This window comes from Passer montanus, unplaced genomic scaffold (genome assembly GCF_014805655.1).
Source record: "Passer montanus isolate IOZ18808 unplaced genomic scaffold, ASM1480565v1 scaffold6, whole genome shotgun sequence".
In the NCBI taxonomy this organism is placed as follows: Eukaryota; Metazoa; Chordata; class Aves; order Passeriformes; family Passeridae; genus Passer; species Passer montanus.
The window spans coordinates 11,200,611-11,227,865 of record NW_024371037.1 but is presented as its reverse complement, the minus strand read 5'-3'; the positions used below and the strand labels follow the sequence as shown (position 1 = coordinate 11,227,865).

Here is a 27,255-nt window from a genome sequence, read left to right as displayed (position 1 = left end):
TTTTTGGCTGCATGTTGTTTTCAGACATTCCAAAAATATGGATGTCAGTGCATACAGTTACACAAGCTTAGCACCAGGATAAAAATTTTTTCTACTTATACTTTGTAAAAAGGGAAGAGAAGAACACAACTAAAATATACCAAATGTTGCTTACTATTTTAATTATTTAGCAAGCAGATACTTTTACACACAACCGCATTTCAAAACTCCATGCCACATATTATTTATACTTTATCTCAACCATGACATCCATAAGCTCCCTTTCATACAAAAATATAAAAATTAGGAGTTTAATTTATTACTTTCCTCTGAAACAAAGTTTGTTTAATAGAAACAAAGATATTTAGAAGGAGTAAAATAAATACATACAGTACATGTAAATTAACTGTCTGAAGTATCTTCTAATAGTTCACAATTATAAGGATAGAATTTTTTCCTAGGCTTACAAATGAGTATATAAAGAGATCTGGTGATTTGCTGTGTGTCATAAAACCAAACTGAGGAACAGATAGAAATAGAACACAGTTTCCTTATTCTCACCCCAGGCCCTGTACATTATGGCATAATTACTATGGCTAAAACTATACTGCAAGCAATTTGTGGCTGACAGCAGCCAGACAGTAATTAAAGGACATAAATGAACAATGCAAATCCCACAGTGGAAGTCCCTAAAATACCTTTTTTAATCCCTAAAGAAATTTATTTGGGTTTTATCAAAATTGAAAAGGGCAACTAGAGGTTTTATCTCCATTAAATATTGAAATAAGAAGACTGTGATAAAGACTTAAAGGTTTAAATATTAATCATAAACAATCTGATTCTATTCTATATATATATATAATATATATTCTATTCTATACAGTCGCCAGGTGTCCCAAAGCAAGTCTAAGAATCTCCCCCAAATCAATTCTATACAAACATTTCATTTGTAGAGGGGAAATACTTCAATCCCATGAAAAACCTGCACATTAAATATTGTACCAATACTTAGACACAGGCACAGCCACCCTCACCCTTCCTGGATCTTTGTTTCAGCTACAGTAACATCTGACAGGGTCCTGCCCAAAGTCTTTTCCTCAGACCCGTTCTTCAGGAGCTCAGGGAACAGGTATATGATGCAGCCATGCTCTTAGCCCATCACCCAGCACAGATGTGAGCATCAGGAAGGAGCAAGCTGTCCAGGGCACTCCTGAAAGCCAGCTCACGTCAGCTAAAGCAGAACTGAAGCAAGCAGCTGGCCCATCACATCTTCTGCACCGTGCCTGCTGGGCTGCAGCAGCTACTGAAGACATTATGTTAAAGATAAAGAGATGCTTCCCCCACTTCAACATGAAAGTAATCTTTAAATCACTGTTTATAAATATGAAAAATTTTTGATCACTTCTGAATCTGATGCTACAAAGGACAGCTTCTTTACTAAGTCTGAATTATTTGCTGTGTGCCAATAGATAAAAAGGCATTGAAATTCATCAGTGACTGAGGTAAAAAATTTGATCTTTATTTCCTTGTGTGCAATCAGGAATATTAGATGCTCAGTGATGCATGCATCACCTTCCATGGACACACTCAAAGCCTGGGGACAAGACAGTGTGGGGAGAGGTATCCCCACCTGCTACCCCCACATGCCTGAAGGCCACCTCTAAGGTCCAAGATCAGACAAGCAGGACCTTCAGGGAGGTTCTGTATCTCTGCTGTGGAAGACATAACCCTGTGCCACAGACCAGGAGCTACAGTTTGGCAAACTCCCCTACAATTGTAAAGGACATTAATTTCTACACAGTAATGCAAATATTCCAGATTCCCTTATCTTTCGTCATGCCTACATACTTCAACTTATTTATAAATCCAGTAGCTCGCTACTGTGGCAAAGTGAAGATACCTTACTTAAAATACTTTAAACTAACAGTGCTTACTTTACAAAGTTTTCCTTAGTTTTATTCCTACAAATTCAGTGAAGAGACACACAAATGCCCTCAAACAAAGCCCATAACATGAAATGACCCAAGAAAATTCAGTGAAAGCACGACTCAATAAAAAAGCCAAAACTGAGCTAAATGACAGCAAAGGAGGAGATTGTAAGAGACTTAATTGCTTCAAACACTGCGCTTTTGTTTCTTCTGTGGCCCTTGACAATCTCACCTACAACAACTTCTTTTTGTCATTCATTTCTGTATCTTCAGAAAAAGCAGGTAGCCAGTCACGAGAGCAGAAACCTTTTTTCTATATGACAAGTACAACAGAAATGCATACAATGCACAATATTATTGCATAAACACTCTTATTGTAAAGACTTACACAAAAAGTACATAAGCAAGAGGTTTAAGGTTATCTTCATACAGTATTTTACCATTACTTTTGCTGCAGTTAAGTCAGTTCAAGTGTGTACATAAAACATCCATTTCTGAAACCCTACAATAAGAAGTTAGTTTCCATGGCAACATAGCAACTGTGGGATGCTTTGGGGGGAGGTTATTTGTTTTTAACAGATGGGAAAAAATATAATGCTTGCTGTTCTCCAGCTTCAATTTCATTTCAGATTTGCTAATATTAAGCCTTTAGGCAGAAATCTGTGGTAGGACTTTTTAAAATTTTATATTTTAATTGAACAGTGTAAGGCTTGTTAGAATCAGCTTAATCATGTAGGATGAGACTAAGCAAGAATAGCTATGGCAGATCACTCCTTAGGTACTTGTAATGATGTTTTGAAAAAAATAATTTTAACTAGTTGAAGATGTTCCAGAGCTTGAAATTTATCATTAAGGTATTCCACACTTAATAAAATATATCTATTCCCATTTTGCATATCATTAGTCATTTATCTTACCTAGTAGAGTTAATACCTTCAAGTGCAGAAGCCTAGGAAGTGATATATGGTCTATACAGTGCAGATCCTGAAACAAACCTAGTAAGAGCAACGCTTCAGGAGTTAGAAGTTAAACAAACACACATGTGCAAGGCACAAACCTACACAACATCCTGCTACAATACAGAGACTGGCCTGGCAGTCAGGAGGAGAGCAGTGGGTAGTGTCTACCTGGACTTCAGTAAGGCCTTTGATGCTATGTCTTGTAAGACTGTCCTAGAGTAGCTGACAAAGTGCAGGATGAGCCAGTGGCAAGGTGGATGAAAGCTGTCTGGATGGCCAGGCCCAGGCCTTGTGGTCAGAGAGGGGTGACCAGTGGCACAAAGTTAGGCTGCTAACTAGAGGTGCACCCCAGGAGTCAACGCTACATGGAACCCTGTTCAACACAAGCCAAGCATACTCCCAGCAAGTTGGCTGAGGACACAAAACTGGAGGCAGTGCATCCGGGGGGAGCCTCAACAGGCTGCAGAAATGGGCTGATGGGAACATCCTGAAACTCAGACATGGGAATTGCAAAGCCCTGCGCCTGGGAGAGAGCAAACCCAGGGACCAGGATATACAGGGAGTGGTGGCAACTATCTGGAAAGCAGCTTGGTAGAGAAGTGTCTGGGAGTCTCAGTGAACACCAAGCTGAACATGCACCAGCAGTGTGCCCTTTTGGGCACAATGGTACCCTGAGCTGCAAGGTATTACCAGCAAGAGTGGTGATCATTCCCCTCTATTCAGCACTGGGGGTGGCCACACATGAAACAGATGAAAGTTTACCTATTTCTGAGCTCAACAGGGCAACAGACATGAACACATTGAAAAGCATCCAACAAAAGGTCACAAAGGTGATGAAGGGACTGCAATGAAGAGTTGAAGAAAATTTGCTGCAAAAATGCCAGTAAGCAAGGTGTAGTAACTGTGTGTTTTATCAGCTGTGCATAATTACATGCTTGTAATTCATTGAGCACAAAATTTTTTATGACTTGTAATGAAGGAAAGAAAAGAGAAAGTCTGCTGAAGTCCAGCCTATGCTGGCACTTTGCTGCAGAAAGTGGCAGGGGGAAAATATAAACTAATAGAAGCAGAATCCAGCGTCCTTGGGTTGGACAGGACCTTAAAGATCATACAGTTCCAACACCAAGAGCATAGAATGGCATGCCACCCACTAGACCAGGTTGCTCAAAGTCCCTTCCATACAGGCCTTGAACACTTTCAGGGATGGGGAGTCCACAACTTCACTGGCCAGCCTGTTCCAGTGCCTCACTACCTTCTGAGTAAAAAAATTATTTAGACATCTAATCTAAATCTCTTAACACTTTAGGCCATTCCCCCTTTCCCTATCACTGTCTGCTTGAGTAAAAATTCACTCTCTCTTTTTTATAAGCCCCTTTTAGGTAGTGGAAGTGACCCCAAAGCCTGAAGTGACCCCAAAGCCTTGTCTTCTCCAGGCTGAACAACCCCTGCTCTCTCTGCCTGGTTTTGTAGGAGAGGTGCTCCAGCCCTCTATCCATATTTATGGCCTCCTCTGGACCCACTCTAACAGGTCTGTCTGGGGCTGAAGACCACAGAGCTGGCTGCAGCCCTTCAGGTGGGGTCTCAGCAGAGCAGAGAAGAACATCTGAATCCCCACCTTTGACCTGCTGCCCACAATGCTTTTGATGCAGCCTGGGATGCATTTGGCCTTCTGGGCTCTGAGCACACACTGCTGGTTCATCTCCAGATTTTTAGCCATGAGAATCCCAAGTGCTTCTCTTTTGGGCTGCTCTGAATGTCTTCTCTCAATCTGTACAGGGCAGTAATTTTTCTTCAATTACATCCAATATATTTGCTGAGGTAAATGGATACTTTAAACATTTAAGTTCTACTATGATTCTGGAAAAAAAGCAAACATCACTTTGCTGCTAGAGTAGATCAAAAATTTAAGACCATTTCCACCCTTAATAAGAAGGGTTTTAGATTATTTCATTAATCACTGTCTACTCTAAAAGAACAATTTTTCCCTGCAATGAATTTGTAGAAAAAGAGACTGGCATTTATTCCTCCGTAAGATAAAGGCACTCTCATATCTTACAGAAATATTGGCACAGATTAATAAATCTAGACAGGATAGATCTTCAACAAGGCTCATCTCTATCACAATTCCTCTTTTTAAAATACAAAGGCCCTACTTCATTTTGTCCATCATTTGAGTCATCATGAGCACAAAAAAGTCCAGTGCAAGAAAAAAATGACTGTACTATATGTACATTGACACAGCAAGAAATGCTAGACACATTGGAAAAAAAATTCACTACAACTGGTTTTGAAAACTATCACATAGCTGTTTATTCTCTGTATGGAGAGAAATGGAGACAGTTTAATGATAAAAAAAGATCTCCAAGTGCTTCTTCCAGGAGTTTTAGAAGCAGTCATTACTATTAACTGAGAAGCCTGAGTCTTTGTAGCTGGCAGTAATTATTTCTTTTCACTAGCTTGCTTTTATGAGTTAAAGTGTTTTTGATTAACATTACATTCATTAATATAAAAAAAAAATCTATTTAGGCAGGAATGAAATTGTCTGCTAATTATGAGAAGCTGCCAATTAAATTATAACACTTCATCAAAACTACTTGTTAAAATGATATATCTACTTGAAGTCACACCAATAATTTTTTTTTTCCAAGGATCCGGTTTTTACTATACATTTATATCTATGAATTATTAAAAATAATCAATTGCTTATGAAAATAAAAGTATTTGGGATTGTGTCTGTGGAAAAAAGATAAGTCCTTCCCTATTTTTCTCTGGTTTGGGTAAGGTCAAGTATCTTCACTAGTATTACTTCAGGCTGACATTAAAGAACAATATTCACTCCACCACTTCCACACCCAAATGCCTTGAGACTAGCTGAAAACTGTCACAGTCTTTGGCATTATGTGAAACATGGAAAGATGACCACTTCTCACAAGGGTGAGACAGCCCCTTGGAAATCTTTTTTGTCCTCATGTGGCAGACAGCCTTGAGGCTTGACAAAGGCACTAACCTACTAAACTCCCCGCTAGCCCAGCATAGCGGTCTTCCAAAATTTTACACTGCATGGCACACACAAACCTCAGTCCATATACTTGTGTATTGCCTAGTATGCAGAGAATGCAAATTTAGAATCAATTATTTGGAGTTATAAAAGTGCTTTGACAGATTCAAAGCATTCTCAAGTGCAAGTCTAGAGTTCTCACATCACAACTTGGAAGGTTTGCATTTCCAAATTTATTCTCAGCAATTACCTGGTGCAGACTTATGGTTGTGTTCAAGGGTCCCAGGATGAAGGAAGACATGACAATCCTGACTCCATGTTTCAGAAGGCTGATTTATTGTATTATGATATTATATTGAAATGCTATACTAAAACTATACTAAAAGGAATAGAAAGAAAGGATCCATCAGCAGGCTAGAAAGGAAGGAAAGGAAGGAATAACAAAATCTTGTGACTGCTCACAGCCTCGACACAGGTGGCTGTCATTGGTCATCAAGTAAAAACAATTTCACATGCTGGGTAAACAATTCTCCAACTCATATTATAAAGCAGCACAACATGGAGAAGCTGAAGCTTCCCAGCTTCTCAGGAGAAAAGATCCTGGCAAAAGGATTTTTCATAAAATATGTCTGTGACACAGCCTCAGGGTATCCACTGCTCAACAGAGCTCAGATAGCTCTCAAAGTACACTTTACACCAATCCACTAATGTTTTGTGACTGCAGGTAAAAGGAATTCATACTGAAGACAAGTGTGGTCATTTTAAGGCATAAAAACTGGGTCTGAATGGGGGTAGAGACCTCAAGACCACAATAAAGGCCATTATTTCTATCACAATGGAGCCCTGAAGTCCTTCAGCTTGTTAGGTACTAAATATATTTCATGTCAGCTTTTAAGCCACCATTACTGATGTCCTCTAGGAACTCTAAAAACTATGACATGAAAATAATATGCTATACTTAATAATTTGAAGCCTTCTCCATTTTTGCATCAAAGGATATTGCAAACATTTTCCTTAGTACAGGCAGGTATTAGGAAAAACTGTCTTTGTGGCTCCTGTCCACCACCTTCCAAGCTGGTAGCAAGAGGGCCTGAGGGACAAGAGGTACATCTATGTCTCAGCACTTGCCAGGCAATCAGAAACTTAAAAGAAGCAACAGGAGTCTGTATCCATCAGACCTGGGCTCCTGTCCATGCACCAGAGGGATGAGACTGTGTGGATGAAAAATAACCAAACAGGTTAGAACAAGGAGTCCTGGACAGGCATCTGCCCATTAGTCTGTTCTCACTTCCTCTCCTGAAGCTCTGGCCTGAGATGGTTCTGCTTTTGCAGTTTCAAGCTCTGACTTCCTCAAATCAGTCTCATTGTCTTCTTGTGACCAACTCTCCCCACAGCAACCTGCTGCAAGGCATGTAGGAAGAGCTTGGAGAGGAGAGCTGGAAACAAGGACATAAGCTGGGAATCAACTGAAGATGTTAGAAAAGGGCCGAGCACACCTGCTTAGCTCAGGCTGCAAAAGGTGGTAGCAATCCAGGACACCAGCAGAACACAACATGCCTGCACAGATAACAAACCAGAGCATCCACATGCTCAGCCTGGCAGTGCCAGCTGCACATAATCTCATTCCCACTGTCCCCTACTTTAAAATAGCTAATAATGAGGCTTCTGATAAACCACACACAACAGGTGACATTCCTAATTCAATTATCTTCCCACATCCACGGGCTAAACAGAACTAGAAAACACCCAAAGGCAGAAAGCTCTCCTATAGTCAGTCATTCCCCACAAATCCTACTTCTGTTGCCCCCAAGTCTTCTCTCTCAAATACTTTCCCTGACAGTTTCAAGCTCCGATTCATACATGTCTGCGCTCTGGCTTCATCCTACCAAATTCAGGTTTTCTTCCACCATTTTTCTTCTTCTCTTTGTTGCTGCTTTGCATGTCCAAACTATGTGCAGAGTATAACAAAGTAATGGATGTAGCTAATAAAAAAGTCTCAAGGGAGGTGAAACACCTGAACTTCAACAGTGGTGCACTTCAAGGGCTCCTTTTATCTATCACTTTGAGAAATAACTGTTTCATGTTAGACATAACTGTTGAGTGTTGCTCAAAACCAACAGACTTTTTGTGTTCCTGTAACTACAGGGAAAAATCTCTCATTTCCAAGTCAAATCGGAGAACTAACAGGTTTTTCATATAAACGCTTAAGGACACAATCTCAGTGCTGTCTGAAACACAGGATACTGTTAGCAACTTAAAAAAACCAAGGAAAATATGAAATTAAAAAAAATATTTAAAGTAATCTGTTTCTCTTAGAAAAGCAGGTACTTCTGCAGGTGATATATACCTCATTGAGCCTATAAAAGATTTCTAAGATTACTGTAACAAATATAGAAATATATAGAAGCATTGTTGTCAGGAAATAATTCTGGTCCTGCTGAAAAATGTCAATCCCAATCCTGCATTACTGATACAATCAAAATATTCATATCAAGTAGAAATATCATCAGGATATAAACACATTTCAAAAATATCTTTGAATAAGTGGTTATTTTTCAAGTCATTCCAATTTTACCTTGTCCTTTCTTCCAGTGCTTGCTCCCCTCCCAGCAGCTGACAAGCTTCTAGTCTAAGTGATAGCAATGGGTAATATAAGTTTGGTTCTTTTTAGGAACTACAGATCTCTCTGTCATGAAGTCTGCCTTTGTTAACAAGGCCTTTCTAAGTCCACACATTACAGAAGCTTAAATACTGACCTAAAATAAATGACCTGACTGCACCATTTCCTTTTTTTTGCAATAAGTATTTCCGAACGCATCAGCCCCTCTTCTCCTCTGAGGTGGGTCAACCCTGGCTGGAGGCCAAGTGCCCACCTAAACCATTCTATCATTCCCCTTCTCAGTTGGACAGTGCATAATACAGAAAATAAAACAAAGCTTGTAGGTCAGAGTAAGGACAGGGAGAGTTCACACACCAATTACCATCATGGGCAAAACAGACTTAACTAGGAGAAAAATTCATTTAATTTTTTACCAATCAAATCAGAATAGGATAACAAGAAACAAAACTAAATCTTAAGCACCTTCCTCCTCACTCTTCCCAGGCTCAATTTCACTCTCAATTTTCTCTATCCATTCCTCAGCAGCTTATGAGGACTGGGAAAGGAGGTTGCAGTCAGTTCACCACATGTTGTCTCTGCTATTCCTTCCTCTTCAGGGAGAAGACCCTCACACACTTCCACAGTTCTCTCCTGTGGAAAGGACCCCCATGCTGTGGAGTCCTTCAAAACTTCTCCCACGGCTGCAGCTCTTCACCAGCTGCTCCAGTGCAGTCCCTTCCATGGGGTGCAGTCCTTCAGGAACACGCTGCTTCAGCATGGGGCCCCACAGGGCCTCAAGTCCTGCCAGCAAACCTGCTCCAGCACAGAGCTCCAGCTCCTCTCTCCACAGGGCCACAAGTCCTGCCAGGAGCCTGGTGGAGCCATGCTCCCACACGGGGCTCCCACAGGGTCACAGCTGCCTTTGGGCATCCCCCTGCTCTGGCAGCTCCAGCACAGAGCTCCAGCTCCTCTCTCCACAGGGCCACAAGTCCTGCCAGGAGCCTGGTGGAGCCATGCTCCCACAGGGTCACAGCCGCCTTTGGGCATCCCCCTGCTCTGGCACGGGCTCCTCCATGGGCTGCAGGTGGATCTCTGCTCCACCACGGGGCTCCATGGGCTGCAGGAGGGCAGCCTGACTCACCCTTTGGGCATCCCCCTGCTCTGGCAGGGGCTCCTCCATGGGCTGCAGGTGGATCTCTGCTCCACGGGCTGCAGGAGGGCAGCCTGACTCACAAGGGGCTGCATGGGAATGCTGTGGCACCTGGGGCAGCCCTCCCTCACTGCCCCCGGAGCCTGCAGGTCCCTTCCTCTCGTGTAATCTCTCTCCTCTCTTTGGCTACAGCTGCTGCCATGCAGCACATTTTCCAGTGTTAAATACATTACCCCAGCAGCACTACCACCAGCACTTGGCCAGTATTGGGTCTGTCTTGGAGCTGCCTGGCATTGGCTCTGTCAGACAAGGCAGCATATCAAAGATCCACCCCTGTACCGCTAGGAAAGCCTGACCACGCAAACCCAATCCATCACACCCTCAACAAAATGTTGGCCATTCACACTGAAGACCGTCTGTCACAGCAAAACTAATTCACTGATGATTTATTCATGCACTGAAGACCCTTCTGGGTCTTGAGAACCAAGACCACTCTTTCTCCAGATTACACAAAAACTATCAGTAGCTCATGTATAGCACATTCACATCATTGTTAATGTGGCACAACAAAGTCAGCTGCCAAATCTTCAAGCCAGGATAAGTTCTCTTTCTCCAGTGGCACTGTCTGGAGAATACCAAAGAGAATATTGACCCTGTTTCTTCTTTCTATAACCTAACAAGGTGGGGCATAAAAATGGTCAGATCTCAAACCCAGCTGTTACTACACCTAATTGCTTTTGACATTGATAGCATCTCTTATCCAAATACCTGACTGAAATGGTGAAATAAAATAAGACAAAACAGGCATTGCATCACAGAATTTCCAGATCTGTGCATTTATTTTGAGAAACAAGGCCTTAAATTAGGCACAAAAACATAACTTGGCTTTACGTTGATCACTTACAATTACAAATGAAAAGAAATGTTTGTTTTTTCTCATTACATTTTTAAACTCTTCCTAGCAGATATGTATTGAAGTCTATCCAGGCTAAAGCCTGAGTAGGGTGAACACACAGCCAGTTAAAGAAGTACATCTCTGGAGAGCTTGGATGCTCTACCAACACTCTAAGATATACCAAGAAAAGCTGTTATTAATTACCTTAATCCAGATACTACTGTTTCAGACTGGCAGTGGCACATTGCTGGCATGTAGCAATCCACTACTTGTCTGGACACTATTGTGAACAGAAAAATAATCTGCATTTGACACAGAAAAACCCCCAACATACAAACAGCTGACAGCATGTGATTTGCACAAAACAATAACAGCAAATGGTTCAAAGAGGTAATATTTTCCTTAACCCATCTTTATAATATACAGTGTTTTACCACTTGAGAAGCAAAAACTCTATAAACAGGATGCACAGAAATCTTCCCCCTGTATCAGATGACACTAAACCAGATATTTATCCCTGCATTTGGTTCCGAGTGCTCACAAGTAACTAAAGAAAATTGTTCCCATGTGTATTGTTTAATTGCACTGTCTTTCTAATATGCTGAAAGCAGAATTCTAGATACTAACTGGTAAATGTTGAACTTGTGGTTCAACAAATACTGGTTTGTATTTTGTTGCAGGAATCTTTTGTTGAGTTCTGGTTTCAATTTGCTTTTGGTTCTGGTGGGTTTTTTTGTTTGTTTGTTGGTTTTTTGTACAAAGTTTTATCATGTTGCTTTACTTCTTCCATGGTAGATTCTTTTACAAAGAAAGGCAGGAAAGCAAAGAAATGAATGAACACTGTCTGAAATTCATCTTTGGTACCCAAGAGATAAAAATCAAAAGAGAATATAAATATTTACTGTAGAAAGCTTAAGAGTGGGAGCTCAATTATTCCATTTAGGTTAAATAAATTATCAAAACCAGTAAGATATGCTCAAAGAATTCTTAATATTTCTGTTGAAGCCTCTACAGCATGACAGCTTAGAGGAAGTTAAGTTTCTTGACAACACTGACTTGCCTTAACTGGCACCCTCATGACAATCCTCTAGGATGTCAGAGGGACCTGCAGACACTACAATGGCAATCCAGCAAACTTCTCAGCCCCACACCCACACAGAGCTCATGCAGACCCTCGACATCTCACAGTAGAGTCTGCACAACCACATCCTGATGCCAGATCCCCTGATCTTAACACACCAGGTACCTTCTTAAATGGTAGAACATGTAGACTTTCCAACCCGGGCTCTGTGACTCCCAGACCAAAGTTCCCACTTCAGCATTACCAAATAACAAATCTGTCTAACGAGTAATATTGCCAGATTACAACAATCACACTCATCCAGACAATGCTGCAAGTATGTGCATAGCTGACTATATTTAGATCAGATTCACAGCCAGTGCCTGCTCAGTTCACTCTTTTCTCCTGCCTAAACCGGTGAAAAACAGTCCAGGTAGTCAAGCCACCTTTTGAAAAATGACACCTATTGTAGGTATTACAGAAGTATTACAGAGTGCAATGGAAACAAACACCAAAATAAAAGTGAGAGTTCATCAAGCATGTTCACAGCTGCTGCAGTACCTTCTTATTTCACTCTACCCACTCCACTAGACCAAGCCTGTGCCAAATGCAGCCTTCAGATGCAACAGAAAAAAGCAGGAGACAACTTTTTTCCACGACAGAAGCATTTTTAAAGCGCAAGATAAAAGCAATCCATTGGCATTTATACTGAAACCGGAAGTAATTTATGATTTTTCTTGTTTAAAATTTAATGCACCCAAATCACTGCATCCCAGTTATGTGTCTTGACAAAAATGGGACAAAAACTTTAGAAACCAACAGGAGCATTTAATGGATGAGAAGCCACAGAACAGCCACCCATTTTTCCTTTAGTTTTCATCAACCAACAACAGACGTAACTCTTAAACTATCTCAGCCATGTCAGATGAAGCAAGTACACAAGCTTTCAGTCAGCAGTGCTAGCCTGCTTTTCAGAGTGCTGCTTTACAACCCAGGCACTGAGGTCATGTAATTTGGATGTAGCCAATGAGCAGATCAGTAGATGTGGGAATGCAACTCGCTACTGAAGATTCTCCAGTCAGCATTCCAGTTACATTGGGCTATTAAGGGATTCCTTCTCAAAAGCATTTACCATTAGGTCTCAAGGATATATTTATGACCAGTGTTTCCTTTTTTCCAGTTTTACATATTAAAAAGACATAAACAAAGACAAATAATTAAAGCTGCCTGTTTCCACAGTTAAAGGAATATCCACACGCTCCCACAGCACATCAGCACTACCTGGATGTTTTCCACTGAGGACAGCTACCAAGCTCATGCAGAGAAGGAAAGCTACAGTGAGACTGAGCACAACTACACAGCTGCCACTGAGTCTTGCAATCCAAAGTGTAGGAGCATGGCTGGGGAAAGCAAGCATGGAGGTGCAGAAGGCATCATCCTCTGTTCTTTTCCAACAAGACCACACTTGAATGGCTGATGAAAACTCAAATGACTACAAGAGTCACAAAGACATCCAAGTGGTCTACAGTACAAACCTTATCCTCATAATTTGATTTCTTTTTATGAAAGCCGATGAGATGCCAGAAAAGGAACAAAACCTACATTTGCAAAGGGAATGGAAAAACAGAAGCAGGTGGTCAAGTAGCTAAGCTGGCAGAGCATTTGGATGGCAGCCGAATGGCCTGAATTCAGTCTTCAGTAAGGTCACCAGTGTCTTCCACTACACACACAGCTGCATTACTTAAAAATGTACATCATATTTGTGATAAGAAAACAGAAAGCACTTTCAAACACATTTAGGATTGCAGAAGTGAACTAGGTAAGAACAGACATTTAAAACATTCAACCACAATTATTAATTTATTATGAAACATGTATTGTTTTCAATAAAAAGGCCATCACACAAACACTACAGGCATTCATCACACTTCTGCATAGTTCATAATGACACAGACTCAACTCCTATCACTCTCTGCCACAGCCCTTTGTGATGATATTTTGAGCAGTACTGGTACACATGTACTCACACATGCTTGCCGTGTTTTCTAACTAAGAGTGCCTGCCAGTAGACTGAAGGCTTACTCTACACAGAAGCTTATTAAAATGAAAAATAAATAATTTGAAAGAAAAAAACCAAATCCTGCAGTCAACCTTAGTTTAACATAAAAATAAATCACAGTCACTCATCACTTCCTACACTTCTGAACAAATATGTACTCTTTATCTTACTTAATAAATAGTATTTTTTAGTACACAAGCTCTACTAGTCTGTATTGAAGGTGAAGTGAGGTGACAATAAAGGGAATGCTAGTGTATTGTACAGCAAACAAAGCATTTCTTTTAAAGCCAAGTGAACATGTCATTTAATCAAGATAACTTCCAAGTGGTGAAACCGTACTTACAAACTAATTCAAATTTGATTCCCAGCAGACACAGGACACTGACAGAATTCACTGCCTTGGTAAAAAAGCATGAACATTTTACAGATAAGATCTGCAGTGTCTAATTCTTTCAACATCTACCGCTGTCTCTGTCATTTGTAGGTCACACAGTGACTGAATCCTCAAGTTGCAGCTGAATGCTGCCTATTCCTAGCAAATCCACCAGCACCTCAGTGGCTAGAGCACATAATACAGCAAACAGCATTACCCCATGAGCTCTCAGTTCTGTCACTTCTTTGGGCACAATTAAGTATTGAGCCAAAAGTTTCCAAGCAGCCTTCTGGAAATGAGAAGCTGTGTATTTTCAGGAAGAGTTCATTCAGATAGCAGGGAGCCCTGAGCCAGAGGACAAGGACTTTTGATTAGTCCAAAGCTCATTAGCAACATTCAAGAATCTCTGAGTCGTTATCTAGCAAACTAAAACCTGCATGACCTATAAACTGAGATAAAGACAACTGATTACAGAAAGCTCAGATCTGAGGTCCCTATCTAAAAGCACACAGCTAACATGATTCCATGAAAATTGAAGCTGAATCAAGTACTGCAAAATCTTGACATGGTCTTGTTTCTGAAGTGTACTTGAGTAAAATCCAGTTAGCACCAGAAGTAATCTTATGTATATGGTTTCCAAACCATAATCCCTGACAAGCACATCACCAGAAACACTTCCCAGATCCGCTTCCCCCACTGTCTTTATTCTGCAAGTTTTGCAGCAAACCTTAATTACAACTTCCCTACTGGAAAGGCAGAGAGCAGATGCCACAAAACAGGCCATTAGTGGAGCATAAAAAAAGTTTTGTACAAACTTTCCCACACTTTAATATATTTTTCTGCCTTTCACTATAGTCATAACTCCTCTTTACTCTGTGTCTGACTACTAGGTTTTTCCCCTGTAAGTTCATTAGTTAAACCTGATAAAACCACATGGCAGTTCTGACCTCTCTGCCCCTGCCTGTCATTTCACTTGCACTCCATAATCCCTCATCCAGTCTCTTCTGAAACTCAGTACCTTCAGGTCTCTACTGGGTCTGCCAAGCCTAAATTTGTAAGCACATGTGTCCAAGTCTCCCTTCATTTCCAATTGATACTGCTACAATAACATGTGTCCCTATTTACCAAAAAAGCCCCTCCAAAAAATACAAATAAAACACATACTTAACATAAGTGTTTTCAGGTCATATAATTCATGAATTATAGCAGTTCACCTTTGTAAGGTTAACAAGATGAAAGGTTTTTAGGTAAAAACAGTTTGCAATTAACCACAAAACAATTAGCATTAGGTCTTTGTCTATACCTCCACAAGCTGTGCAGATAAATTTCTTTTTCATATTATGAGAAACTTAAGCTAATTTCGCCTGAAATTGACATTGCACAGAAAGTACAAAAATGATCATATTTGGGAGAAGCACATGGGTAAATGAAGCAGGGGGAAGGGTGGAAGTTCTGCTTCCAAGTCATTATTGTAGGAGACGTTAGAAGAGCCAAGTGCCAGCAAAGCCTGCCAAGTGCTATTCACCCACTCACGCACAAGTGTATAATGCTGCCTTGAAGAGATCTTGACATGAGATTACAAAGCAAATTCTATGAAATTCTGCTCCATCTCTAAGCTTGGGGAATTTGAGGTATTTAAATCAGGTATGCTGCAGTGTTTGTGTGCTGCAACATTTCACAGTAGCAGTGTCAGCGTTTCAGTGCGGTATCTGAAGCCCCAGCATTCCTCTCACCTCCCCAGGGCCCCCGTGACATACCACAGGCTGCAGGAATGCCTCATATGCTCATTGAGTCAACATCCATACAGAACACAAATTTCTTTGTAGCTAGTACAAAATACCTAATACTAGGAAAAAGTAAAAGTATTTTATGACTGAACTACACACTGATGAATTTCTGGAGGTAAAGTCCTCTGGAGAGGAAGAAAAATGACTGCATCATGGAATTACCCAGTATCCAACCTTTGTAACTAAAAAGAAGCCAAACCAGACCTGCTCAGACAGCTTTCCTATTAAATATAGATCGGAGGAGACCAAGCTATTCCTTTCAAAACCACTTTCATATTTTATCATGAAATTGTCTGTATCTAATCTTCCATAAAGATATCACCCACCAAACACTTCCTTTTGCAAACCGATAGGGCAGAGTTGTTTAAAAAAAAACAAAAAAAAAAAGCAACATGAATACATATGTAAAGGCTAAGGGTTATCTAAACTGCTTTTGCAAAAAGCAATAGGAACACTGATGTCTGATAGCAACTATTTGCCCCTAAAATTTTAAAGGTACTTCAACAAATCAAGACTTCATGAGAAAAGTAAATATTGACATTTTCAGACAAGTTACATATTTTAAGATCACATTATAGAACTCTTTATAAACAGAACCCTGGATATGAGCCAAAAACCAATTATCACACATATGATAGCTCCTTTTCTCTCCTCCTCACCTCCCAGTTCATTGTGATAGGGCTGAACAGCAGAGACACACAAATTCAAAACCTTGTTTGACAACTGGTCAAAAACACACTTAGTAATCAAAGTATCAGAAGCAAGGTGACTGACAATTTGAGGAAACTGAGGAAAAAAAAAAAAGCATCCACAGTTTATGTATAGCATTCCAGTTCCTATTCTCATACATTTCTATACATTAAACACACCCACTCCCAGAGGGCATTTTAGATTTTAAAAATTCATTGAACACAGTAAGTCAGTTCATAACTAGACTAATTTAGAAGGGGAGAAGACACTGAAGAAAATGCCTCCAGTATGATGCTAGATGTGATGCCCCAGCTTTACAGCTACCATACCAGAAAAGTCATAAGGATGCTGTTTCATATTTAACAGACACTGAGAAGTCTGGTACCCATAGATCATAGCCAAATCAAACAATTCCTCCTGTGCTGAAGGCTCTTGTTATGTATCCAAAGCTTATTTTGGTACAAAACAAACAATGCATAATTAACCAAAGAGTATTTTCTCTAAGCCCGAGTCGTAGTTTTCAGACCTAAAAAACTGACAGACAGAAGTGAGACAAATGAGCTGGGTGACAGAGGAGAAGAGCCAGGAGGGAACATGACTGTGGCTCAGGAACTCCACTGATGGTTTCCAGGAGAGCTAACACAGAAATGGCCACAGCAAAGAAGAAAGGGGAGAAGACTACTAGAGACAGTTGGAAGGAGAAACTGTCAAGGCCCTTTCCTCAAATTTATTCCCCAATCTCTGCTGACTGAAGAGGCAATGGCAACGCTAGAAGAGATGATGCAGTGTAAATACCTCCCTGCCAAAAAAAGTGATTAGTTTTCAGCCAGATCAGCTCTCTCAATTGCTCTTCAGAGAAGCTGTTACAAAGACATAGGAGGAAGCACATGGCCAGAGCTGGGTGAGCCCTACAGCTGGCCTAGCCATGGTCATGCTGGCCCCCAGACAATTATATTGTGCTCAAAGTCTTGCCACACGCATATAATCAAGACAATATGCTATTCTGAGCTTCCTGGATTACTTTAACATTTGGTAGGATAGCTGTGCATATTCATAGCCTATACAAAACCTGCTATTTGTAGCCTGCAGAGTGCTTTTTAAGGTTTTGCATAAGGCACATAAAAACATAAATGGTATTTTACAGATGTCATTAACAAGCCAAACTTATGATGGCTCCGCAAACAATAAATCCACTTCATAGACTAACCAAAAGATCCTAACTTGCTTATTTAAGAGTCCATTCAGTACATATCAGCTAAATAGGTTTATTCTGGACCTTTGCCTCTCTGAAAAGAGGCACCTCCTCATCAGTCCAGTCCCTTTCTACTTGGTCACTATTTTGCTGGGGAACTCAAAAAGAGGCAAAGCACACTGATAAACACCACAGATGTCTATCATCTGTAAAACCCTATTTGCACATCAATTATGATGCTGTTAACTGGCTGCTCAAAAAGAGCAAGAGGCAATATTTATCAATATAAATCCAAACATATATTTGTAAGAATCATGATGAAAACCAATGCAATTTTTCTAATGTTGCAGCTGCACTTCTCCTATTTACTAGGTTACATTTTTCAGATTAGATTGGGAAAACAGGGACCAACATAACTTGTGCCTGCTTAACAGATAAAGTGTATCTCAGCCATTAGAACTGGTGCCACTTAATACACCTATTAAATATACATCTTTAGAGGCACTGCTATTCAAGCCCCAGCCAATTTGGCAGAACTGAGTCTTTGCAGAAGTGAAACAAAGGAATGCTTTTCTTTGCATGCAAACACATTAAAGATCAACAATTTTCAGTCTTAAAGGCTTCCTCAGGAATTTTCTGAATGTAAACAAGCAAGAGTTCACTTAAGCTTGAAGATACAAAAGCAATAGATTCAGTCCAACACTGAGCAACAGAGAGGCAGAAACAGCAAGACTGACCCTACTCATCCTTCATGGCACCAGGAAGCCAAGGCTTTTCATCCATAGAACAAGTTTTATGTATTGATTCTTGAAGCACATTATAATTGCTGAGGTTGAGATAAAGCTACTATTCATATTTCTAAAAAAAAATAAACCAATAAAACAATTGTGTTTTCTAGAAGCAACCACTGACAGCAGCTTAAAAGAAGTAACACTGCAGGCAATTATGGAATGTGTGATTTCCATGTCACCGTGTCTGCGGCTGGAGAATCCATTACCTCAAATTCCTCAGAATATTGCTTACCATGTTACATTTCAAAACACTATCTCCAAAGAAGATTAAACTCTAAAACCAATAGCTGTCTCACATGCAAGAACACCACACATTTGCCTGGAAAACCACATATTATTGTGATATTCTACATATTTTCAGTACCTCTTGCAATGCTTTTTTAATTAATTGGTGAAAAGACATTGTCTTTGGATAATTAAATCATTACAAAAAGCCTAACTTGTCTGTTGTCTTTTTCACATACAAGTCTTTTGTCTTCCAATTCAATCTGAAATAAAATAATCTAAATTAAAGTGATTTAATTGAGCTTTCCAGTAATGGAAACAACCAGAGAATCTGTAATTTGACATGCAAGCTATTACCACTGGCACATTTCACCAAGACAAATCTAATAGCAAAATATGTGCAGGCAGATATGTCTGCCCTCACTTCACCTATTTAACCTGGCAAGCAATAGGAATAAGCCCATTTGTTCAACACAGCTGAGAACTTAAAACTAATTGTCCAATGAGAAAAAAGCATTGGTCTTCTTACTCCAAATGAAAAAGAGGATATCAATATCATTTTGGCTTGACTTATAATCAGCTAGTATTTTTTTTCTGACAGTGGTAGGTGGAAGAATAGAGGTTACAAACCCAATAGAGAACTGACACGTGCTTCTTACACTGAAACAGAAGAACAGGAATCTTCTGTTTTCCACCTTAGGATTTCCTCTTTTTTTGTCCTAAGTTTTACAGACCAAAAAAAAAGGAAGGAAGCTGGGGGCAGGGGGAGAATGAAGAGGAATAGGGAAGAAACAGATAAGTGAAGAATGTTTAAGAAGTTTCCACTATTAACCATGAATAACAGAGCAGCTCTGCCAACTGTTGTCCATGAAATTATTTCAGAAATACAGACTCATATTTCTTCTTTATCTGAGTAAGAGGAAACAATCTTAACACCAGAAGGAGAACTTCTAAATCCCATGCAAAGACACAAACTCATGTCAAGCTCTGTATTCTCTATGTACTGACAGGTCTAGTACAGAGGTGAAGAAAGGAGCCATGCAGCCTAGGAAAACAGATATATTCCTTGAAGATACAAAATATTATTCAACTTTATTTCTTATCAAAACTACCACTATCACTTACCAAAAAATAGCATTTACAACCTGTGGCCCATCTCTATCCTGCTTAGTTTCAAGCACCATACCTCACAGCTGCACCTAAAAGTCCGAGAGTGCTCCTCATAGTTGTACCTATGGATAACAGTGGTTCATAGTGACATTTAAATCACTCTGAATTTGGTTCTGCTCACATTTAAGTTACCCCATGCTGTATTTTTCTCCAAAAGATAAGACAGTGCACTTAAAACCCAACAGCCATCTTCACACAGGGCTTTTCTCAGAAAAAAAAAAAGTTAATAGTCTTTCTTTTATGGGTAACATCACCTACAGAAGTATGAATGCTACCTCATAAAAGTACAACTACTGCACACTTATATAGTCTATAACATAACTCCTGCTTGATCAACAATCAAGCTGTTACCCATTAGGTTTCTATAATAAAAATAATGAAATAAATTTGCACTCAGGCCATGGGACAAAACAAAGCATCAGAAGTACTGGTGTATCCTGTCCCAGTCTGCCCAACATCTTGTACATACTCACCTCACTACACTGCTCAGGAGAAAAGTTAAAATAAGACTTTATGGAGTAATGATTTAATTTCTGCACTATAACCTGTATTTTAAGAGTTGCAAAAGAATAAAACATTATCCTATTATGTAGTAAATTATTTATAATAATAAAAGAAAATGCCTTGCTCTAAAAACAACAAAGGAGAATTCCATAATTTCTATTATGGAGAGGCCCTATTATGCAGTTATGATGTCTTATCCACAGTGTACGTAGATTCTCACTTACTCCATGATAAGTATTCATGAAAGTGCATCAGTATACACCCTTATAGTTAAGGACTCATTTTGCATTTCTAAATAAAACTCAGAAACCATAATTTCAGTACAAACAATAAAATTTTAATCAAGAAAACCCAAGAAATGCATTTCAAAGGGCACCACATTTCTTCTCTACTGCAGAAAGGACTGAACAGACACATGATTTAGCTACTGACTGCATTAGACCAGCCACCACCTCCTTCCAGAACCTTGAAAGCACAAAAACATATGCTTGAATTCCAATAACACAAAAAGCAGAACTGAAATAAATTTATTCCTCAAACACCTTAAGTGAGTCTAGGTAATTAACAACTCCATTTTCAGTTTTATTACCTCATCTACTAGTGTGGTTTTGTACACAAAAACTATAAAGAAAACAAAATTCTTTGTACTGAGTAAAAACACCTTACTCACTTTTAGTTGAAGTAACTTCAGTAGTTACTATTAAAGTAGATAAATAATTGCATATGAATCCAAAAAAATAAGTTGACTTGGTTCTTTAACTGGAGAAAGGTGAAAGGTGCAATCAGTATCAGCAAGGGGTTTTTTCCTACAATAAGACTCGATTTTTTTTTAAATACTGCAAAACTAATTTTTATCCTACTTACTCAAAACAACAAAAAAGAGCAAGCACAATGCATGACAGATTGCAAAATCCAGGCTTGTTTCTTTGTCCCTAGAGCAGAGGTGACTTTCACAGCTACACTGTTTGCACCTCTCCTAATTACCCATGAGCATCTGGAAGTCAGATCAGCATTATTTTTAAACAAAACATTTCAGGTGCCCAAAAATGCAAAATTGTCAAGTTACCATATAATCTTTAAACTATATAACTGGGAACAAACCCTGAGTAACCAGAAAAAATGCATTATGAAGAGAAACTGCAAGCAGCTGACTTTGGTCTCTTGTCACTGTAAAGATCTGAAAAACACATTCCTTCAAACATACAAACACAAACTAATGGCAAATCATTATGGCATCAAAGCATCTTTGGTTACTTATCCTGCACTGCTTCTCATAAAAAGATCTGCTTCTGCTAGTGAGTACAGTTCCTAAATTTCATCTCTCAAACCTGTCAAACAGGGTGATTCCAACAGGCACATGAGAGAAGGGAAATTTGGGAGTCAGTGTGGCTGACAAATGGAATAAATAGCATGAAAGAGAAGTGCCATTCAGTAAAGACACATAAGCAGAAATCATCAGCTGACAAATGCAGGATGGAAGAGTGACTGTCTAGACAGCCGTACTCCGGAAAAGGATCTGAAGGATTGATGAGCAGCTCCCGACTGAGCGGGAGTCGGCAACGCTCCTGCAGAAGGAACAAACAGCACCCCAGCAATGACAAGCAGACAAGACACATCACCCAAAGCACACACTAAGTTCTCATGCTTTACCTGATAGAGTTTCCCTGCCCAGTTTTGAACATGGATCAACTGGTCACAGATAAGAACATATCATCTACAAGGAACGAATGAAATAACTGGAGCTACTTCATACTAGGAAAAAGTCCTGGCAAGTCTTCATATGTGCATAATGATATATTCAAGAGGCAAACTAATCCAGTGCTAAACACTTACTAGGTAGTGAAATTGCTAAGCACTGACTACAGAAGTAGTAGAAGCTCTGCTATAAGCATTTAAAAAGCATATTGCAAATATGAAGCAAATATGCTTCAGAAGTGACAGCTAGAGTTGACCTGGACTTGAGAAAGCAGTACAGATTAAATCTCCCAAAACTCTTCCTAAACATTTTTCTATATTTCTATTCATCACCTTCAGGAAAAATAAAGTTACAAAGCAATCCTCTGTATTACATAATGCTAGAGACATTTAAGACAAATCAAATACATGTGACAAATAAATAAAAAAAGAGACATTTCCCACCAGGTTAGTCACCTGGCTTCCAAATCACTGGGAAGTGGATGATGGTCACCTCAAAGTCATTCTGCCCAGCTCCTTACAAAGAGATAGCAAGAAAATGAAGGAAAGCAAAACAAAAGGTTTCTCAATTATGTCCAATTACATGCAAAAAAAACCCCCAAAAAACCACAGTAACAAAAGAAATTCCATTAAATTGAAGCAAAACTTTTGCATTTCAACCCTTCTGTGAAGAACCAGGCTCTGATGGATTATTAAGTTTGTTCCCCTGTACTTTCACAGAACCAACGAAGCCAGTTTAAAAAAAAATATCCCCAAAACAACAACAAAAAAAAACCACCACAACACAAAGTCTCTAAAAACCAAAGAAATGGAGTAACACATTTCCCAAGGGTGCAAACTGTCTGCTCAAAGTGCCTTGTCTCAGTCTCTGAATACATTCAAGTGTCACAAATGATCCAAGCAGTCAAATACCCTCCTCAGGATTTTCCGCTATCCCAAAACTCAAATTATAGAGAACTTTAGAGAACAAAACCTACACAGTGAATTACACTCAGTAGTGAGCTGGGAACTCTGGAAAAATCATAGAAAACATTGTCCAGGCTGCAAACATGAAACCAAATTTTATTCTGCAGTTTCCTTTCTGGGGTGCAGGTTAGGGAAGCAAAGAGATGAGTCAATGGCAGACACTCTTGCAGCAGTGCAAAAAGCTGCTGAGCTCTGCATGGTAGGAGTCCAGTAACCAATTATAGCTTCCTCCACAGAGAAGTTAGTGACTCTATCTCATGCTGCCTGAGCGTGCAGAAACAATCACAGATTACATTAGCCTATGTTATTAAAAAAATACAAAAAGCTCCTTTTCCACAGGCAGAACACATCCTCACCTTTGTGGCTTACATCATTTAATTCACCATTGTTCCATCACATTTTGGATAAATCCAGCCCAGCTAGCAGCCTCACAAGTCCAACAGTGAGAATAGTGGTAAAAAACCGTCAATATAGCAAAAGAGGAAGAAAAAGTGACATCAGTATACAGCTAACCATGAAATAACCACCAGAAATTTTCCTCAGTAGCTTCAGATATATAGAGAATAGGAAAAAATTGGGTCTCTGAAGGGCACTATATAACATGGTAACAAGCCAGCCAGCTCTGAGCTGTCCTTAGGAAATAGTGAAGACATTCAAAACATTGTAAACCCATAAGGAAGTATACAGATTTTTGGAGGCAAGTTTTTAAAATTAGTTTTAAAATCTAGATTTAGCCTTATTCTACCACCTAATTTGTTTAGTCTAGGACTATTCTTATGACCAAAAATTACTTAAGAACCTCAACCTCATGTTCTGTACTTCAACAGAATACAGTCACCATTTTTTTTGTTCAAAAGCTGCAAGTTGAGATAATTCCATTTTTAAAGACATTGAAAGTTACTGCTTACATAAAAGACTAGAAAAAATACCACCTTTATTTGACTGTCATACTAAATCAATATAAAAGCCTCCATGACAAATGCGTCATGTGTCAAAAATGTTCCTATAGAAAATATGTGGGTCTTTGTGATCTCAGCTGCAACTGGAGGAATATTCCATAATGGACTCCCACTGCCCCAGTGAGGCAAAGGCAGCACTGGTATCCTGTCAGCCTCATTCTTGGAGCCCCATGGTACCTCACCTCCACTTGCTTTCAAGTGACCAACTATACAGACAGTTACAACCTATAACTAGAAAGCAAAAATTACCCTTCAACTGCCCCTTAGTTAAATGAACCCACAAATACATAACATTTTGCCCTGCCTCAATTATTTAGACAGCTTCATAGAAGTTTTGGATATAGCTCATTTTCAGTGAATATATTAGTCTAAGACAAAAACACAGAGTGAATTCCACATAGAAACGTGAGGCACAATTAATGGAGAGGAATGGAGGAAAGAAGGCTTGATTGAAGAATTTATTTGTACTATTTGAAGAGGCACACGGGAAAAGCAAATTAAGTGCTTATGTTTAACAAAAAACATTATACCATGCTATTGACAGAGCTACTGTTGAGCTGAACAAACCAAGCTCATTTACAGTGAAGTTAGCTGCAGTCAAAAAGGGGATTGCCACATGGAGATAAGGATATCTTTGCTATCTTTCAACAGGACTGCTAGCAAGACTAGTTTGGTTGCAACTCAGAAGAGGACACAAGCCAGTTGATGTGGCATTTGGCTATGTGCAAGTCAATACTGCCCCTGTGATCAACTAATAGGCCCATCTTCCTCCTTTGAACCTCAGCGTACAACACAAAGCCATTTGAACCTTACACTTCTCCATCTATAAACCAAGAGATGCCAAACTTCATGGCCTCCCCAGAAAGGCACATTTATGGCTTAACCACACTAAAAATATCAATCACTATTTCAGCTTGGCAGAGTTAAACTGGTATATTTTGCTGTACAAAATAGCTTCAGCATCTGGAATGCCATTCTGCTTATAAATTAGGTGATACATTCAGCAACTACTTTTAATTATTCTCCTTAATTAATCTTTCCACCCTAATCCAAAAAATGCCTTCCAGAGAAATGCTGAGAAACTTTGTGCTCAGTGAAAAAGGGTAAATCGCCTATTCTGCAGAAAACATAACTGCACCCTTACAGATTCAGGTAAATCAAAGAAATCAGATGATATGGCAATATACAGATCTGGTGAGACAAATAAACCCCCAGATATCCTGAATATAGAGGATGAAACAGAACTTCTCTCTTTACTCCAAATAGCAGCTACAAGGTAATTATTTCATCCTGTAATTTATTTATTACAGCTAAAATTTTCCAGTACCTACCAACCAGTAAGAGTCACTTTTGAAAGCTACACTTAATGCTTTGCTGCCTGTAGAGCACCCAAAGCTAGGCCATCTTGAATTATTCATTTTAACAAAGCATTTGATTATTGTTTTAAACAATATTGGTCATTGGTTGGACTCTATGATACTGGAGGTCTTTTCCAACCTAGATAAATCTTTGATTCTCTTGGGTTCTGAATTCACATAGATCAGCATACAGTATTTACATAAGTTAACTCCATTTGACATCTACCAGATTTAAACATCATTAACAGCAAAAAAATAATCTTAGCTCTCCTACCCTTTCAGAAGCATATTCTGTGCTAAATACTCCACATAACTGACCACAGGATCTGTACAATGCCACCACAGCTGAAGGTGTCATTCAAAACATATGCAATTTCAAAGTGAAATACACAAGCTTAATCTTCTGTTCTGAAAATACAGCTATCAAAACCCAGACAAAGCAAGTTCTCAATAATTGAGAAGTATTCCTATTTCACTTTTAGCATCCTGAGGCATAATACAACATAACTGACAATCTGTAGCCTTGGAAATAAAAAACACACAACTGTACTACAGAAGTGCAGTAGTGTTTTCCTCATAGCAGCATGAACGTCTACCATGAAATGAACAAGCAGTGTGTCTGCCTTACAGTAAACGAACTGAGTTAAGCAACGTGCTCAGTGAAAAAAAATCAACCAGATATTATCAATAGTTAGCAGGCAGAAGTTAAAAAATTTATAGAAGACTGTGACTTGTATTACCTACCCCTCAAAGTGGGATCAGCCAGGCCGTGCAAGTGAGCAACAGCCACCTGGTCACCAGCAACCCTTCAGTGCAACCAGGTGGCTGCTGTCTGGTTATTCATCCATTTTGGCAGCACAGCAGAAATGTGCAGCACACAGCATGTGCTGCAGAATTCAGACTGAAAATGCAGATGAGGTCTGATGTTGATGCGAGTCCTGAGTCCTTGCATAAAGGATACATATGCTTGGTACAACTACTCGGGATTCTCAAAGGGGTTTCCTAACACACCCATTTTCCCAGAGCAGATAAACATACAAGTATTAAAATAGCTGTTTGCAAATGTAAGAATCCTTTCAGTAAAAAAAAACCAAACACATAAGTTGGTCTATGGTGCAAAATACAAGTTTGATTTATGAGATTCACTTCATATAAAGTTTAAACAATTATACAGCAAGATACAACCCTTCCTCCTGCCTTCCCTCCACGGCTATGTAGTACAATAGCTTACAGGGTAATTGGGTGTGAAGATTTTGCAGACAGCACTCATCATGCAGGTGAGTGAGCACACAGCATAAAAAGCAGTCCAAGAGAAAAATTAATTCCTTTAGGTTAGTATTCCAACATTTTGCAATAGTCATATTGAACTATAGTATCGTTCTGTACCTAGGGGTACAGAAAAACCAATGTGAACAGTGGCTTTTTGTTACTATCTTGAATAGCCTTTGGAAGCCAAAGCACAGAAAACCAGGAAATGAATTTAAATAATAATACGCATCATTTTGGTGACTATATTATATTTGCACAAATAAAGACAATCTTTGTAGTGGACCACATTTTGTGTTTGATCCAAAGGAAGCTCTCTATTGAGAAATTGCAACTGTATCCCTTTAGCAGGAGTAAGCTTTCAGTGACACCAGCTCTGGTAAGCAAGGCAGAGCTGAAGAGCAATTCACCTCCAAGTACCTCAAAAGGGTTACTAAACGTAAAAAAGCTTATTTAAGGGATAGCTCTTAATTGTTTAGCAACGATGGGATAGTTATTCAAATAGGGGGAACAGTTTAATCTGCTTGTTGTCAGTATAAGAAAGATCGTGATTTTTAGCTCATATATCGGGGGCGGGGGAAGAATGCTTTCAGTTGTGAAATAGCACACTAGGAACAAAAATAAAAATAAACAACAAATAGGCGGAGAGGAG

The 27,255-nt window shown here is 39.4% G+C and overlaps 1 protein-coding gene across 4 annotated transcripts in view; it reads right to left on the bottom strand.

The window, feature by feature from the left end:
• The window catches only part of DOCK4 (dedicator of cytokinesis 4), a 223,314-nt gene that overhangs the window by 194,695 nt on the left and 1,364 nt on the right, over positions 1-27,255 (bottom strand). The window lies entirely within an intron of this gene.